The sequence below is a fragment of the Hypomesus transpacificus genome, chromosome 3 (assembly GCF_021917145.1).
Source record: "Hypomesus transpacificus isolate Combined female chromosome 3, fHypTra1, whole genome shotgun sequence".
Taxonomy (NCBI): domain Eukaryota; kingdom Metazoa; phylum Chordata; class Actinopteri; order Osmeriformes; family Osmeridae; genus Hypomesus; species Hypomesus transpacificus.
The window spans coordinates 7448345-7465403 of NC_061062.1; the positions used below are offsets into that span (position 1 = coordinate 7448345).

The 17059-nt window shown below is 40.7% G+C and overlaps 1 protein-coding gene across 2 annotated transcripts in view; it reads right to left on the bottom strand.

The window, feature by feature from the left end:
* Positions 1-15102, bottom strand: part of LOC124465292 (transcription regulator protein BACH2-like) — a 28536-nt gene extending 13434 nt beyond the window's left edge. Inside the window, exons 1-2 of one of the 2 annotated variants that reach the window (XM_047017018.1) lie at positions 14823-15102; positions 14185-14547 (exon numbers count right to left, since the gene is read on the bottom strand). The gene's annotated coding sequence lies outside the window, so the exon portion shown is untranslated. The remainder of the gene's footprint in view (positions 1-14184; positions 14548-14822) is intronic. The other variant, XM_047017010.1, reaches the window with a different exon arrangement.
* Between the last annotated feature and the right edge of the window lie 1957 nt (positions 15103-17059).

The following is a 17059-nucleotide window of genomic DNA, read 5'->3' on the forward strand; positions in this document are numbered from 1 at the left end:
TGTGTGTGTGTTTTTGTCTAGGTATGCATGAGCATTCCTATATATAGTATGGAGAGCCCACATGTGTTCACTTCTGGCATGCAGGTTTCAGTCATCTCAGACACTGTCAACACAGAGTACCAACACACCAACTGGCTCACACAAAGCCTTTCAAGAGTGAAGACAGACTTTCAAAAATGAATATGCTTTGTTGTATTGAACTGATATCATGTATTAAAGTGACAGCAAAACAAAGTAGTAAAGGCCCATGATGTGATTGGATATGCATCTATGATGTCATTCCCATGAGTGTGTGCATTAGAGCAGGGACAGAAGGCATAGTATTTAATCGATGAGTTTGAGAACGGCCAGACACGTAATTTGTGTCAGAAGACTTTTCTGCGGGCGTGAGTACATCCTGTTGAGGGCAGGCCAACTAAAGATGGCCCTGAAAACCACAGCGGTGACAGTGATGAAGCTCCTGGGCTGTCCCACCCCCCATCCATCCTGGGTGCTGGGCTGCTTTGGGCCCTTTTCTCTTAACTTGGTACTCAGCTTTACTGGGGCCAGCCATGCCTCTAGCCAACTAAATGAGGAAAGGAGTCATAAGCGGCACCCACGATTCCTCTGGCCACTGGGTGGCAGTTCTCTCAAAGGCCTGCCAGTAAGTCTTCACATCATCCTCCACTGTCATTTTTGGCAGGTATGTTCCCCATCGTAGCTGCAGTCATCAGAAAGATCCAAAGCAAGGCAGTAAAACCACAAGTGTCCAGAGAAAACTCTCCCCCAAGTATATGTCACCATCCCACGTATTGTTTACCAAAACTCCATTTAGGTATGTTGGCTATTCCTCAAAGACGAAACCAAACATTTCCTTCCCTCATCTGCTTCCCTTTCCCTGTCCCTCATAAAGCAGTCCCCTGTGATCCTAGCTTGAAGAGTACATCTGGCTCAGGTGTGTCAAGACTGCCATGCGCTGATCTCTCCCTTTTGGCTCCAGAAAGCCCATGTTCAGCAGAAGGAGACATTTTGTCGGCACATATTATGTCCCTTCCATCAGGCCATGCTCTACGCCACACAAAATACACAAGTGTTGCTTGTCCCTGTGTCTATCTGTCTGTTTACTGTAAATTAACGAGATCCACACTACAAAAAAAACAGCTAAGCTTGATACCCATAACAGTGTACTACAACCCTGCCAAAATGGACCAACAATATCTTTACATCATGAGGTTATAATAACAAACATGTACATGACATTTTGTTGTATTTCCAGCTAGGTGAGCCACCGAGAGATAAACAGAATACAGGATATTCAAGGATAATCAAATACTGAAACATTTTTGGGATGTTAGACAGTAAAATAGGGCAACAGTGTAGGGCAATGGTGCAATTGCATTGGGGGGTGGAATGTAAGTTGGTCATTTGTTTCATCAGCTCAACGCAGGTTTTTAAACCTTGGCAAGGATTCTATGTTCCAATGTGCCAACCCTCTTTGTTGCAATGTGGAAAATTGAAGGATTTGCCGCCTCAACTCTACTTGTTGTTTTTATGACAACTCTCACTCACTGGTTTCCTACTCAAAACCTCCATCCTGGCCATGTGCATCCATCAAACCAACACATCTAAGACTGCTGGTCTCAGAATAGGGGGGAGATAACATCCTCTGGTGGCCAACAGCGTAAAACATATGGCTTCTATTAGACCAAAGCAGCAGGGTTATCAGCATCCAGCCTGTAAATTATTCATCATAGAAAGCAACAAGAGCCAGGGCCCCCGCTCTTCCTCTGGGGGAGAAAAACTATTAATTATCAAACAGTAATAATTTAGCAGGACTCCCCACTCAAGGGTTGATGCATAGTTGTGATGGTGTGCTTAGAGAGTCTGTATGTGAGTGTGTATTCACTACTGACAACTGTTCTGCCCTACTTCCCTCCTCCCTCCCTTTACCCCCTGTCCTGATTATGTCTTATTTTCAATTTATGATGTGGTGTGTGTGTGTGTGTGTAGTGTGGGGAGACGGTGTGTTCGAGGGTGTGTGTGAGAAAGAGAGTGAAAAAAGAGAGTGAGAATTCCTGTGTTAACGTGTCTATGTGTGCTTATATGTGTCGTGCAATCTTGCCCAAAACACAGACAACAAAGCTCGATGATGACCACACATTTCACAATGCTTTCTGGGATGTCTCCTCTCAACCTGAATTGTGTAACTTAAAGAGCAGAATCCGCAGGAAGGGTACATTACCAGGGGCCTTCATTAAGCTGTCCTGGGGCTGGAAAACTCCTGATGACATAATCGCTCGCTCGTTAACAATACGCCTTTGTTCTCGACACCAGCCTTGAAGGTCTCACCTCCACGAGGGTCAACACAGCTTTGCTATAGGCTCTCTCTGAGATCATCTCCAACCATGTTTGTGCAACTTGTCAGCCCCTTGGCCAGCGTAACTCATTGTGGCATAGGTGAAATTGGATTTAGTGGAATTAGCCCCCCTCCCCTGTAGCCTTCCAGACAGTATAATGGACTAGTCAAGGGTTGCTTGAGATGTGAGTCTGGAGACAACCTGTGCTTGACCATGCTGTCAAATAAAGTGGGACTGAGGGATTTCAAATGGACTTTAGGTTTGGATGTATATGGGGAGCATGTGGAGCAGTATGTGCCATTTGAATTCATGGGCATCCAAATGGTATCTGTGTGGTATGTGTGGTGGTGGTTGTTGTACATGTAGTGGTTTGGGTGACACATAAGACGCTGACAGGGTAACACTGGCTCCATTGACTATCAATAGTCTCATTCACCTTGTGGCCTGTCTATAACATACAGGCAAATGAACACTTCCTTCAATGTGGATATCAGTGGTCTATGGCTCACGTTCAGATTGACAAAACAGACCTGGTCATAGTCCCTTACTATTTCTAAATAATATTATACACTTGTGTGCATTGGGTTTCTCTCACAATCTGCCAAATAGCCATCTTCAGGACAAATACAATATATTGACTTTGTGAGCATGATCTCTGTACTTATCTTCAAAAGAAAAAAAGAAAACCCATGTCTGCCGGACATTGATCGATAGCAAATATTTTAACCATACTGACATACACATAAATTCTAAAATACCATGTATTATTGGGACAAGATAAGAAAATACACTATTATTTGGCAGGAAAAACTAATATATTATATCCTACAAACTAAGCATTTCCACAATGCATCCTGCATGCCCTGGTCACATTAACAAAGAAGCACCACTGTGATAATCTCTTTAGTCCACAACAATGTCAGTTTGGTCACTCACATTACAACAGTAAAGTGTCCTTCACTCTGACTTGACTGGCCACCAAGCAGTTTTTGGACCGACTTGAGGATGTGGACCAAACTTCCAAGACCTACTCAGTCTGCCAACAAGTCTCATGCAGAAGAATTAGGGCTCGTTCTGAGAAATCTAGTTTTGTGTTCAATGATTATCTTATTAATTTAAAATAGAAAATGAAAATAAAGTGCTTTTCCTTTTTTTCAAATTCACTTCCAACAAAGAGTATGTGTTGGGAGATCTTGGCAGGAGTGGAAAATGATTATAAAATGTGTGTTGACTGAACTCAACTCCACTAAACTGAGCTTCAGTGAATCATGACCCACCAGTGTTGGTTGCAGCCCAGCGTGACTCACCAGTCACAGTCATGCGCTTGCACACACACGACAGAACACTACAGGACACTACATTGCATTTCACACACATACTATATTTAACAGGGATCTAATGGGGGAAGACTGAAAACTGAATGGGTGAATGTGGCCGGCCGCTAAATCTTCACAAAAACTAGCAGCATGAGTACGGACAGTTCTCTGTCTCTCCTTTCCTTCTCTTTGTCGTGAACTGCTTGTCCAGTCTGTGTGTCTGTCAGCCACATTCTGTGTCCTCATATGGTCTGATCTTAGGGTAACCCCTGCAACGTCATACCCTGCGCAGTGGCACAAGGGCAAATGCCACGGCACCCTTAATATAAATGACCCACCAACAGAGGTCAGATTAGGGCATGCACAAATATAAACTGCAAAACATTACTGTTTCATGTACTCTTTTGAAGTGATTTTGTTTTAATAATTGAATACTTGGAATGCCAAGTGACTAAAAGGTGGCTATCTTGAAGACACATATATATTGCTCTGAGGTCATGTGTTTTTTTTAAGAATCGCACAGCTCATGACTTCCTAATCGTCAAAGTAAAAAACGAAGACATGTTTGTGGATAACTGTTTTTCACGCCTCCGTAGTAACAATATGCTTTGCATCAGTTTTCACATTTGGTGGAAATAGTTTGGAGGAGGAAGCAAGGGTTTCCGCTGTGACACAGAACACTACCGTCATTTGAACCCAAGGGAGGACCCCAGTCAAATATAAAATGTATTCCACTAAGATTTAAAACTGTACTATAAAGTGACACATCTATGATGCTACCGACTGAATAACTGAAGAGTAGTCTAGATTTTATTGAGGTTCTTCTGTTTCAGAATCGGCCAAAGGAAGAGACTTAAAAAAATACTGTCATACTGGTGTATTGAACAGTAGAAAGCTTGAGATCAGAGTATAACACAATATCAAATCCTATTATTTACACAGTGACATTTATACCGGTTGAATATAAGACCTACAGTTTGTGCAGCAACATTTGCATGTTGAACATATTTTGTCCTAGTTCACATTTGATTAACAGTCACATTTTCATTTGAAGAACAATAAAAGGGAACTTGAGCAGGGTCTAAGAACCAAACATGCATGAATGGTTCAATAAACAGATCTACCAGCATATGTATGAATGTACTTAGAACTGAAGCAATTATTCATAATCATATTTGATTACGTTCACAATAAAATTAACCTGACTTAGTATGCCAATACACTTTTCAGCGTCGCAAGGTATGAAATCAACTTGTTTTTGGTTCAAAAAATATATATACAGTACAGAAATGTAAATGTATATATGATTTTGGGGCTTAAAGGTTGCACGTCAAAACAATGAGCAGTACTGTAAATGAGTGGTAATCAAGAGGGTATGAAACCTTTCTGTTGCTAAATGACTCATTGAGTCAGGAAAGTTCTACCTTAGAGATTCTTTCATGTGGGAGATGTCATTCTTTGGGTTGGCGGAGACGAGCAGACTTTGGCCTTTGAAAGTAAAAGGACGAGTGGGTCATTCCTTCTCCACCTCCACAGTTTCCATGTAGTAAAAGGGAACAGTTTAATATACAGCATAGTGTTGGTTTTGTGCAGGTTTTTTGCAGGCTGACGTTATAGCCTAATTAACATGTTAAAATGACATATGCACGACTTGAGTCATAATCTTTGTACGTCAAAAATGTAAGAGTTCCAAATATTTTCATTCATATTTTTTTTGTTATGAATAGTGAATAAAAACAGCAACCTGAAGCACAGTAAGCGGAAGAAAAAAGTATCAGCATCTACTACAATATTCATGCTCGGATTCAACTTGTCAAAAAGTCTCAATGCAAAAAAAGCAGACCATGAACTCATATGATTCTAGAAGTCTACCCCAATTACAAGTCTGAGTCACTATGACCTAAATTACAGGTTTCCCAGGGTGCGGGTGTTCCTTGGAGGACATATTTGGTGGCATCTTCTTCCTCTCTTCCATCTTATCCATTCTTCTCTATGAGACACAGGTACATGATAACTGATCCTAATTTACAAAAAATACAGCACCGATAGATGACCTAGTCCCTATTTTTGGATGCTTCAATGTGGATGCCTGTATTCATTACAGCTTTTCTACCATGTGTAGGGGAGTTTACATCCTTGGGGACCTACACTTGGCCATGTCCGGTTCCTATCATCGTCGTCCCACTCTCCTCTTCTTTCAGTTGTGAGCCTGACATCATTTTTAGCCTGAGGCCTTTAGCTTCTGTCTCTGTGGCACTCTCGTTCTAAAGTTTCAAGGCAACTCAGGTGTTGCCCCAATACTATTGGTCCACCTTAGTCTCTCGCCTGTAGAGTCACGCTATCTGGACCATCCCTGATAACTAAGATGTCCTAACCTTTGAACAAGCCCACATCTAGGCCAGACATAACTGTCAAAACATTGAGAAAGAGATCTTAATAAATATGTGAGGTTCTTGATAGATTATTTCATTTGTCACTGCCAAACAAATCTTGATAGTATTAAGTAGTACAACTATAAGAAGAGTTAACCTGTCAGAGAAGATAATTATCTAAAATACCTTTACCTTCATAATTGCCTAAATCTGTAAATTATTCTGTGATTTCCATGGAAAAGCACTCAAATGAAAAAAATGCATAAAAGCTGAAATATTTTTGTTTTTGTTTGAATAAATCACACTGAATTAAGGTTACTTAACAATCATGTTAAGTTTTCATGTTTGCACCTGATTACGTCAGGTGTGTAGTTATTAATAAAGTGTGTTTCTATAGTTTCACAGTTCATTTTGTCAATGCAAGTTTGTTAGGTAAAATGGACATATTTCTTTACAAGCATATAGCTTTAATTTCTAAGAGAACAGTAAGTCTTGTAAATTCACAATCCTGCTCAACAGTCAGTGGTATACAAACCTCTTGCAAACATTGCACCATGAGAAGAAAACATGGTAGAACGTTGTTTTTAGTTTCAATAAACTTCTCATAAAAAAATAACTTGTTTTGCTTACTTACAACTTTATTCATTTTATTCGTTTTCCTTAAGCTACCTAACTTATAAATAGCATCCTCCTGAAGTTTTGGGGGGCTTATGTTTGCAAACGACTGTACATGTGTTCAGGTGTTTGTGTTAAGTTAGTGTTTGTGGGGCTTATCTGTAAAACGTTTTGGAACCTAAAATTGAGTTGAGTTTTGTTAACTTGTTAAATTGACACAGCTGCATGGAACCACATCACATAACTCTTTAAAATAATCTGTTTGAGTTATAGAATTACTGCTTCAGAACTTTGCCATCATTCCCTGTCAGTTTCCTATATGATTCACTATGCATGCAAAGTTATTCATTACTGTTTCTACCCTAGTCCTGCGTCTGTGCCCAGAGGTACTGTATATAGCATCACATTGCCGTTATACTCTGGCAGGCTCATCAGTGCTGATTAAACATGAGGAGTCATATTAAGAAGCCTCCCGAAGACCATCTAAGAGTCATCTGAGCCATAATATTACTGTTATGTCTCACTTACATTGCAATGAACATGATTTCATTATCATTATGAGAAAAGTGCTGCCCAAATACTTCTGGAGCATTTTTCTCCATCGAATGAATAGGGAATACAAGTTCATTCTCGAATGCATTCATTCCAATTCATAAGTCACGGTAGTGTGTCTCAACAACCTTAACGACCCTGCCTTTAAGGTACATTGATGTACCAAAGGAAAGTGGATTGTCTTTAGTGGATTTGATGAACGTGTTCAATACATCCAACGCATGCTCGACCTGACACGGAATGCAACTGCTGGGTTGCTGGGCAACCCAGTGACAGTGGAGTTACAGTTATTAACTTCTGGCACAACACAACCCCATCATGCAGGGGGTTTGGCCTAAGCGGACGTCTGGAACCTCTCAGTTCATTGAAGATTCCCATGGGCGTTATCAAAGAGCGCAGATCAAAAATGCCTCTGCATGCAATTGGATAGATACAACTAAGCAGAGCAACAAAACGTCATGTTGGTCGTTTACATATGCCTCAATGGCGCTTCTCTGTACAGTCATTGTATTACACTCACTGCGTATCATAAAACAGATTGTGATTGGCTTGGCACTTTCCATGCCAGAGGGAAATCTGTTTGAATGGGAGGGTGGCCAGACCTATGTGCCAGAGCAAATTTAACATGAGATCGCTTCGCAGATATGTGAGGCCTAGGCTACGAGCAATACCTACAGTAAAAACATTGTAGATACCTAGATATTGCAATGTCATTATATGGTCTTTAGTGTATGGGTTTTTACAAAAGTTCAAGAAGGCAGTGTGGGGGAGGGGTGTAAGGGGTAACTGGATGTTGTAAAAGGGCAGTTGAAGGTTGTGTTACGAAAACAAAATCAATGTTAACATCTACGTACCCCTGGAAAGCTCCACCTCCTGCATAGCAATTTTTACTTCTGTAATGACTTGTCGTTAAGTGTAACTCTATAGTGGTTCCCATGTAGCTACAATATTGTTATTGCTATGGGCATTGCTCTGTAGGTCCATGGTAGTTAATGCGTTTAACCATTTTTTCAACTGGCAAACCTTCAAGAAAACTGGCAAAATGGTGTTCACATACGGACAATAATGCCATCTTAAAGCAGTTAAGAGGGTGATGAAATTGAATGTTTAACCAATGCATCATTTGAAAGGTTTACGCTTTTTTTATCACTATGAGTCTGACAAAGTGCTTGTTTACCACCGCAGGTACTAAATAATCTCTCCAAGCACAACAACACTAATCCTCACACATCAAAGGAACAGCCATGTTTCTTTTCAGACACAAACATGGAATTGGATGTGGAAACTGTAGTCTTCTGTCAAGACATGTGTAGCCTTCACTATAGAGTGTTTGGCACTAGGCAGCTTATTTCTAAAGTTATATCAGCCAAAGCAAACATGGTTAGGATGCTTGGAAAGAAGCAAAGAAAGTGCGTGCACAAGTCAAGTGACAAGACAGAGAGTCAGAGAAACAGCCAGAGAATATGTATGTGAGAGCGAAAGAGCACGAGACAGAGACGGTGTGTGTGTGTGTGTGTGTGTGTGAAATAGTAAAAGAGCCAAAGAATGAGAGTGAAAGTGCCAGGGACAGAGGGTGTGTTTGTCATTTCTCCCTCCACCTCCGCCTTGTCATGGACAAGGTACAGTAAAGAAGGATTTCTGTACGGTTCTGTTAACAACCTATTCCAAATCATGAAACGCCATTCAGATTGTTTTTTCTTTTACTCCACATTAAAATGACCTGCCGAGTGATGAAACAGCTTAAACCAAACCAGAGCTACGATCTGTTTGATTTTGTTCACTCGATTGGAGGATTTTCCCTCTCAATGACCCCCTCTTCTCTGTTTAGCACATGACTCCACGTCACACAAGCGCACACACACTGAAACACAACTGTTGCCTACCCAAGCTTTATCTCAATCATCCAAAGTGTCTTCTCGTCTCCACTCTTATATCAGTACAGATTTGGAAGCAATCAAGACAAGTCGAAGCATTCCCTCCATTGATCCTACTGCAGCTACACTGACGACATGACACCAATTATGTCATTTTCAAATCAGTGCCGATTAAAGAAAGACACAAGACTTGGCTGGTTAGGAAAGGAAGCCACTTTGGGCTATTAGGACACAGCCAAGATTAACCTCACCCCTCCTCCGCCTGGGTTCACTGGGTTCAACTGGTTAATGACTGACAGCCTCTAGCATGCAGCCAGAGCTAAGTGCATTCCTAGAATCCAGCTCATTCTGTTAGACCCTGTCTGTCTTCCTTCCTGTGGGCTCCTTAGCATCTGAATATTCTATTCAATTCAGTTTTAGTTGATAAACAGTATTCTACTTGCCATGTGGAGGACATGTACTTAGTTCCATGCGTCTTCAAACCTGCAACACTGGTGTTTATAAATACAATTACAAGGCTTGGTTATCTGTCTCATGTGCTTGACAAGCCCTTTTCTTGTTGGCATTTCAATTTTCACAATGGGGCCTTTGTCTTTATTTTGCAAGGTAGAATTTTGTTCATGTCTACACGGTGGCCTGAGTTTGCTGGGCATGAAAACATAAGTGCACTTAGTAGAATTTCTTTAACTACTTCCAATGAACGATTTCTGAACTTTGTACTGTAGACATTGACAATAAACCAGTTTTCGGGACTGATTACCGGTGGTCATTTCAACATGATTTAACATGATGTAGAACATCCACATTCCGGCATACATGTCGATCTTGCCATGGTAACACAAACAATGAATGTGCACCACAAACAACAGCTTTAGTTTGCTTCTTCTTAGCAAGCCCACCCATGGAATGCTTGGATTAACACATGCCCTCCCATCCACCCAAACAACAAAGACCCCTGGTATGATCTTCCCACCATCTGCCCTCCCATGTCTACACCAATTCCACTCTGCCTTGCCAGATGGGGGTTGCCAGATCAGTGACATGATTATCCCATTCTGTACCACCGACATGAGAGCCTGTGCCAATATTACCACCCCCCACCCCCCCCCCCCCCCCCCGGTAGAGTGCCACAAATATCCTTAAAGGCAGGTGGATTATAATTGGTTGTGTAAAAAGGTTTACTGAAGGGTTTGGATCAATGAAAAAGGTATTGTGGTAATGTATGGCTGGTAGATCTTGTCAATGAAAAACTATACAGAAATCTAATGGACTTGCATTGAATATGTATAATGAAAGAAAAAAAGATTTCAAAGTATGTATCACATTAATGTATCAAAAAGAATCCCATGACCAACATTTATGTTATTACTTTCTGCAGTAGTGCATACAGCCTTGCAGTTACCCACAGTGAATATGGTTTGATCTCAAATAATTCAACCAATCACCATTACTCTACCTTGACACCATAAAAAACCTGACTCTAAGAATTGTTGACAGTCAGGCGGAAAACATCCTGTGTCAGATTCTCTTTTGTTGCAGCACATTGAAGTGGACCAGGAACTTTGTGCACTTTTGTCAGGAACACATTACTTCACACTGTGCCTAAAAAGATACATTTATGTCATGGAACGTCCCCCTGTGCTAAGGTGCTGACAGATGGATTCATGGAATATTGAATGAGCTTGAGCACACACAGTCAAGAGGGCTTCCTTATACATGAACTGATGTCGATCAATGATCGATGTCTTCGATGAATGCAGTGTATCCTGCATTCACTGAAATTACAGTCTGTGTTCAGGTTGCAGGATGTTGTGATGAGGAACGACACAGGAAACATGGGCTAATGAAGATAAACAGGGCTAAAATATGACAGACGGCAGACTAATGGTCCATGGAGATGGTAAAACAAAAGAAAGGGTGCATGGGGAAGAAGGAATTTTTTTTAAGTCAGCCAATATAAAAGGGAAAAAAGGAGATGGAATACTGATTGACAAATGGTACAAATGAAAGATAAAGAGCAATGGGGGAGAAAGAAAGAGAAATGGAGAGGTGAAGCCAGAGATAGACGGAAAGAGAGGGTTATCAAGCACACCTCTCTCTCTCTCTCGCCCTCCAAGGCTTGGCCTGGAGCACTCCCCCGTCTCTGGGGATGGCCTGTCCTTATCACCTTGGAGATGCTGATGGGATGTGATGATGGGGGGGCTCAGGCGTCACAGCGGCTGCAAGTACCTGCACCTCAGCAAACAGGCGGTGTGCGGGGGAATCCTGATCCTCCTTACACACACACCCATGTGCATCCCACTCGCAAAACACACAAGTACGAGTATGTGTGTGTATAGACTCTGGTATGCAGTATGCAGACACACACACATCGCAGTCTTCAGTGCAGGGCAAATTATTAATGTATTTTCTCTCACCTACATAGATAGGGGCTAGGAATTCTCAACAACCTCCAAGGTGTGTGAAAATAGAACACAATACTGATGTATTGTGGGGTTTTGAAGGGGTGGATTCTAGAATTTCAGTTGCACTCTTTATTGAGTATTATTTGTACATAAAAGATTGGCTTTATGGTCATTATCTGTATTCCAATCTTCCAATTAAATTGTCCCCCCTTGAAGAACCACTGCAAACGCTGGAAAATCCTACCAATTTTACCCATTCCAATCTTTGCAGTTTCTAGACCCGCTCCCAGCCAAGTGTACATGTATGAACTGAGATGACTCCAAAGTAAAGTTTTAGACGGACAGGGGGACTTTAGTGAACTCCCAAATGTTTTTAAAGCCAGGATGGATCTTATGTTGATTCATTTTGAAAGAACTTCCGCAGAGAACAAGTGCTTGGATGGCGCAATGCTTTGCACATATTTTCAGTCAGTGACGGTTTTCACTCATAAATTTTTCAGAACTCAGCAGCTTTCTATTATGCAACTCTGCAAGGTAGGTTAAGTGTGCTGGGCATTCAAGACAAGTCTATAAATTATGGGCAGTGCTCTAGTACTATGGCATTTCTTTAAACTGTCTCCCAAGCTTCCCTAGACTGTCTGCCTGTGTGTTGTAGATCTCTCTATGTGTACTGTTTTTCCCTTCTGCTATCTGGCTCCCACTACAGTGGCTTCAGAACGTATTCACACCTCATCCCTTTTAGCACATTTGAGTGTGTTGTAGATTGAAATGTAAATTGATCAAATTGCCATTTCTGGCCCATTCATTCACCCATAACGACCGTTGGGTTCTAAGTCATCTTCCTGACCAAGGTATTTCTTGCCCTGTTACTCAGTTCCCTGGCCACATCCAGGGAAAGTCCTGGTTGTTTCAAGCTTTTTCAATTTCACAACTGTTGAGGACACTGTGCTCCTGGGAATACTCAGAGCTTTAGAAATCTTTTTATGCTCTTGTCCTGCTCTATGCACCGCCACAATTCTATCGCAGAGGTCTACAGACTACTTAAGGGCATCAATGCAGAACACTGTGGATGCTTTACTGATTATCTCTACTCTTTCTGCGTAACTGTGTTCAGCCTATTCCGCACCTCTCAGTGTCACCGGACGGTTCTGGAGGACCTGATCTATAACAAAAAACACAACAACAAAAACTGAAAGTGAAGAGGTGCGAATACTGTATGGCATGAGCAATGGCAGCAGGCAGAGATGAAGAAAATCCATAAATGATACTATGATTTCAATAACACACACACTCACACAAAATGTCAAATGCACTGTTAGGGGCACGGTGTGACCGAGCTAAGATGTTTACCCTCCAAAGAAACACACACACACGACTTCCGTCCTTGAGATACTGCAAAATCAAGTTGGCCAAACACTTTAATACTTCCCTTCTTTCACACCTCCAACTTTATAATGTTTACACAAAAGCTGTGTCTGGCTTATTTTAGGAGAGGGAAACTAGTGCCACAAAAGAGCCTGTAATTTTAGCAACCGACTATATGCCTCTGCACAAACCCAGAACAGGAAGTGTGTTTCACACCCTCCCACACTACTCCCTACGAACCACCTGTATGCCTCTCACAGTACGCAAACCGCCAACCTTCCTTCCATCTTCCTCCCTCACTACACACACACACACTCATCAAACCATAAACACTCACACACCCAAGAGACGTACAAGAATCACATGAATATTGGTTAAGATGCTGTACATAACCCCTATGTAGCCTATGTATTATTACTAACTTATTAAGAGATCTAATATTTCCTGAAAATATCAACATCTGAACGTTTGAGGGGATACGTTTGTCAGGTTCAGACATTTTCACAAACTGAGATCGTGGTCTACACATAGAAGACGTAAAAGTAAATATGTAATAGTTTTCAGTCATCTCTCACTTGCTTATTCTCATTCACATTCTACTAAACCGTTATCCGGGCCGGCCCAACTGCCTCAGTGTTTACGTCTGTGACAGAGCTCTGGTTATATCCCCTCATGGTTCACTGTGCTCATTGACTAGCACTAGCAGACCGTCAACAACTCAGGGTCATGCAAGTCCCACCTTCCCCCACTCCTTTCATTTCAAAACAATGATGTAAGTCGCTTTCCTTAGCATCCGAGGCTTGCTACAAATGTTCCACTCAAGTGCTTGAATTACAGTTGCCCCTATTGGTGTTCCCCCCCTCCAGAACTAGGAGAGGGATCATGATAAAAGTAACCTGACAAAGATAAATTCAAAGGACAAAGGGTAGTGGAAACAATTTCAATAAATAATAAATGTGAGATATTGAAACTAACATTTTTTAAGAAAAGTTTTCGGGACCATGGAAGTCTTTTGTTTTTGCTTGTACAACTTAACATGAATACATACTCAGCAACCTATTGAAACTCAATTGAATTACTTACACAGGTATTTGAGAAAAACACACACATGTACTACCATCTAACAATTACTGTACAAAAGTGCACCACGAATACATTGGGGATAATGATTAAGATTCATGGATCCATTTGAATAAAAGCTATTAAATGTAAGGGAAAAGATCGAGGCAAAAAATGCAATGTAAATAAATAAATAAATACTGATTAGAAAGGCATTTTTTCTAACAATTGTTTTATAGAAAATAAAACGGTGATCTTGCATTTTGCTTCGATTTGGGGTTGTGACTCACGTGGAGAACAGTGTTAGCCCGTGATAGACCTCAATGGAAATTCTTATAGCCTACATTCCGTTGGTGCTAATATGATATCACGACACAAGTTACCATTTGAAAGAAACAAATGGCACATGCTCCTTTTATTGGCAGTTAGTATGCTGCGTTACCACGTTATTTAGTTACACCAATAAGGTGATTTTATTAATTCAATAGGATTTCATGATGATTAAGGGCGGGAATACACGCTTTGACATCGAATCCTTTGTCCCTCTGCACCCCCTTCCGCAAGATGACAGTGTCCTCATCGTTATGAAAGCTCGAGTCATGCTGACCAGCGCGACCACCCAGCCACTGCGCTATGGCCGTTCAAAAACAAGCCTAGGACAACAAAGCGCACTGTCACCCCTCGCACAATGGGACGATGATTGCATCCATTTGTGCGCTAACGTTGATTATTAAACTAGGAATTGATGTAGGAATATTTATGCATGCATAGCCTACATTCATGTCAACAAAGACCGAAAGGGCATTTAATTTAATGCGCGGCAAAATGCAGGAAAAAATTGCCAAAGATATTAGACTCATAGCATGACAAATGATCTGTTATATCAATCAAGGTCGCAAAACATAAACAATAAAGCAATAATAATCACCTTAACTTTCCCGTTTTCTTGCACGTCAGCGCTCTGTCGCTCCCTTTTACAAATCAAGAATGATTCCACATGGTGCCTTCACTAACAGCCGCTGCAAACTGCTGAAAGCGCGTGTTTTGCAATAGTCATCAATACTAGCTTTTAGAATGACCAAAGCAGTAGGCCTATTCTCTCCAGCTACTATTTTTCAGTGAACGTATGTGTTAAGGCTATCAAAAACGGCGTGCATGCAGCTTCCTTCTCTTGCTGTTTGTAACACTCGTATGAAACGCCTTCTCTCGAGCGCTACATTGTTGACATTCGAGGTTGACGTCAGCGTATCCCTCATTCACAACAATGCACCGTGCAGAATTACAGTCGATCTCCCGTCGATTAGATATTTTACTCTTAAAGACAGACTGGTGTGATGATGGTGTGATGATGGCAAAAGATCATACGAATCACCCATTGTGAGTAAAAAACAACAACTATTGTAGGCCTATGTAAAGTCAAAACTATGAATGAAAAAAAAATAATTAATTTAAAATCATTATATTATTGCACATTATCGATCTGTCAAATATTTTTCTTGTGACTAACCTTATCTATGCCTTCAGAGGCAGAATGTTCTTTAGAAACATTACAACACTCATTAATATACGAAGACGCAAACATAATCAGTCTCTGTCTTACATGCAAGACTGAAACTAAATTACACAATGACTAGCTGGCAATGTTAGACTGCATTGTCTCTGTAAACAAAAAAAATACATATATATATTCAGTTGGCTCCGGAACTATTGGCTTTTCTGGTAAAGTTGTTTACACATCTTTACCATTTGTGCCAACAATTCCAGAGTTAACGTAATGTTGAACCCCCACTCCTCCAAGATATAAAACATACTAAATAGAGCCCTTCTAACACATTAAATAATATTAAATAAAAAGAATATTGTCAGGATGGAGTGGGCTCCAGTGGGCTATTATAAGCTTGCTATCCACCCACACTACAACAACCAAGACAGCCTAAAATAGTGTAATTCTACAACAAACAAACAAAACTCTAATTAATACTTGAAATGGCCATGTCTCAAAATGAGTCATCAGTGACTAAATTCATATTTATAGCTACATGTACACAACATGCTACACTAAACCCACAGTCTACTGTAAACACACTGCCAAGAGCCCCTCTATCTCTCCTTATGATAACAGGCTACTGCACGCAGACAGATATATAGTATTCTGCACAGAGTTCAATGTACTAGGCTGCCCATGATAAAGCATTTAAAAAGACAGCATTGACAGCCACAGCTTGAATTTCTAATATAGAGACAAATCCCAGAGGAGATGGCAAGCTATATTACATTTTATCAGGTTGCCACAGACTCGTGGTTCTTGGATCCCATTTGTACAGCTGAATTCAGATCAGCCCACATTCTCAATGTCAAGTGATATAAATAACCAGAACTGATTCTCGCAGCTTTACTCAGTCAAGATGGAGATCAATGTTGGGACACAGTGTTCTGACTGCCAATCACGTATACATGTAACATGTTTACATGATTTTTAAATGTGTAAATGTATGACAAAGTTTATATATATATATTCTCTACTGGGGTGGGCAGAGCTCAGTGGTAGAACATTTGACTTCAATAGGTTGAAATCCCCCATGTTTTTTTGTTGCTTTGGAATAAAGTGTCTGCTAAAACAATATTTTTCAGTTGTCAGGGGCTTATTCACTCACAGTGACTTTCAAATTCCTGAAGAGACTACATACCTCTTAAACACAACGCAACACAACACACCTAGTTCAGAGACCTGAATTTGACCCAACAAAGGAACAACATATACATATTTGAGCAACACTTGGCAAAAGCAGAAGTGCACAACTAGACCAAGCCACACTTGGGGGGCTACAAGGAGTTGTTCACCCAGTAAACACAATCATCAACTCTGCAATTCAGAAAATCTCAGAGATTTGAGATAAACTAATGAGTGAAAGATGATATGTGCAAGTTCAAACCAGGTTCAAGCTGATTTTTTGAGGGTGGGATTGTTTGTACAGGTTTCGTAGGCAAAACCTTGCCAATATAATATGAAGTCTAATTACCACATAGTGTAGCAAAAGGTTAAATATATACAGTCTTGTACATGGCAACATTATTATTTCACTACTGTATGAACTAATTAAGATTACCATGGAAACACATTGAAGTGATATAGTTGTTCAAACACGAGATATGAATCACAGAAAT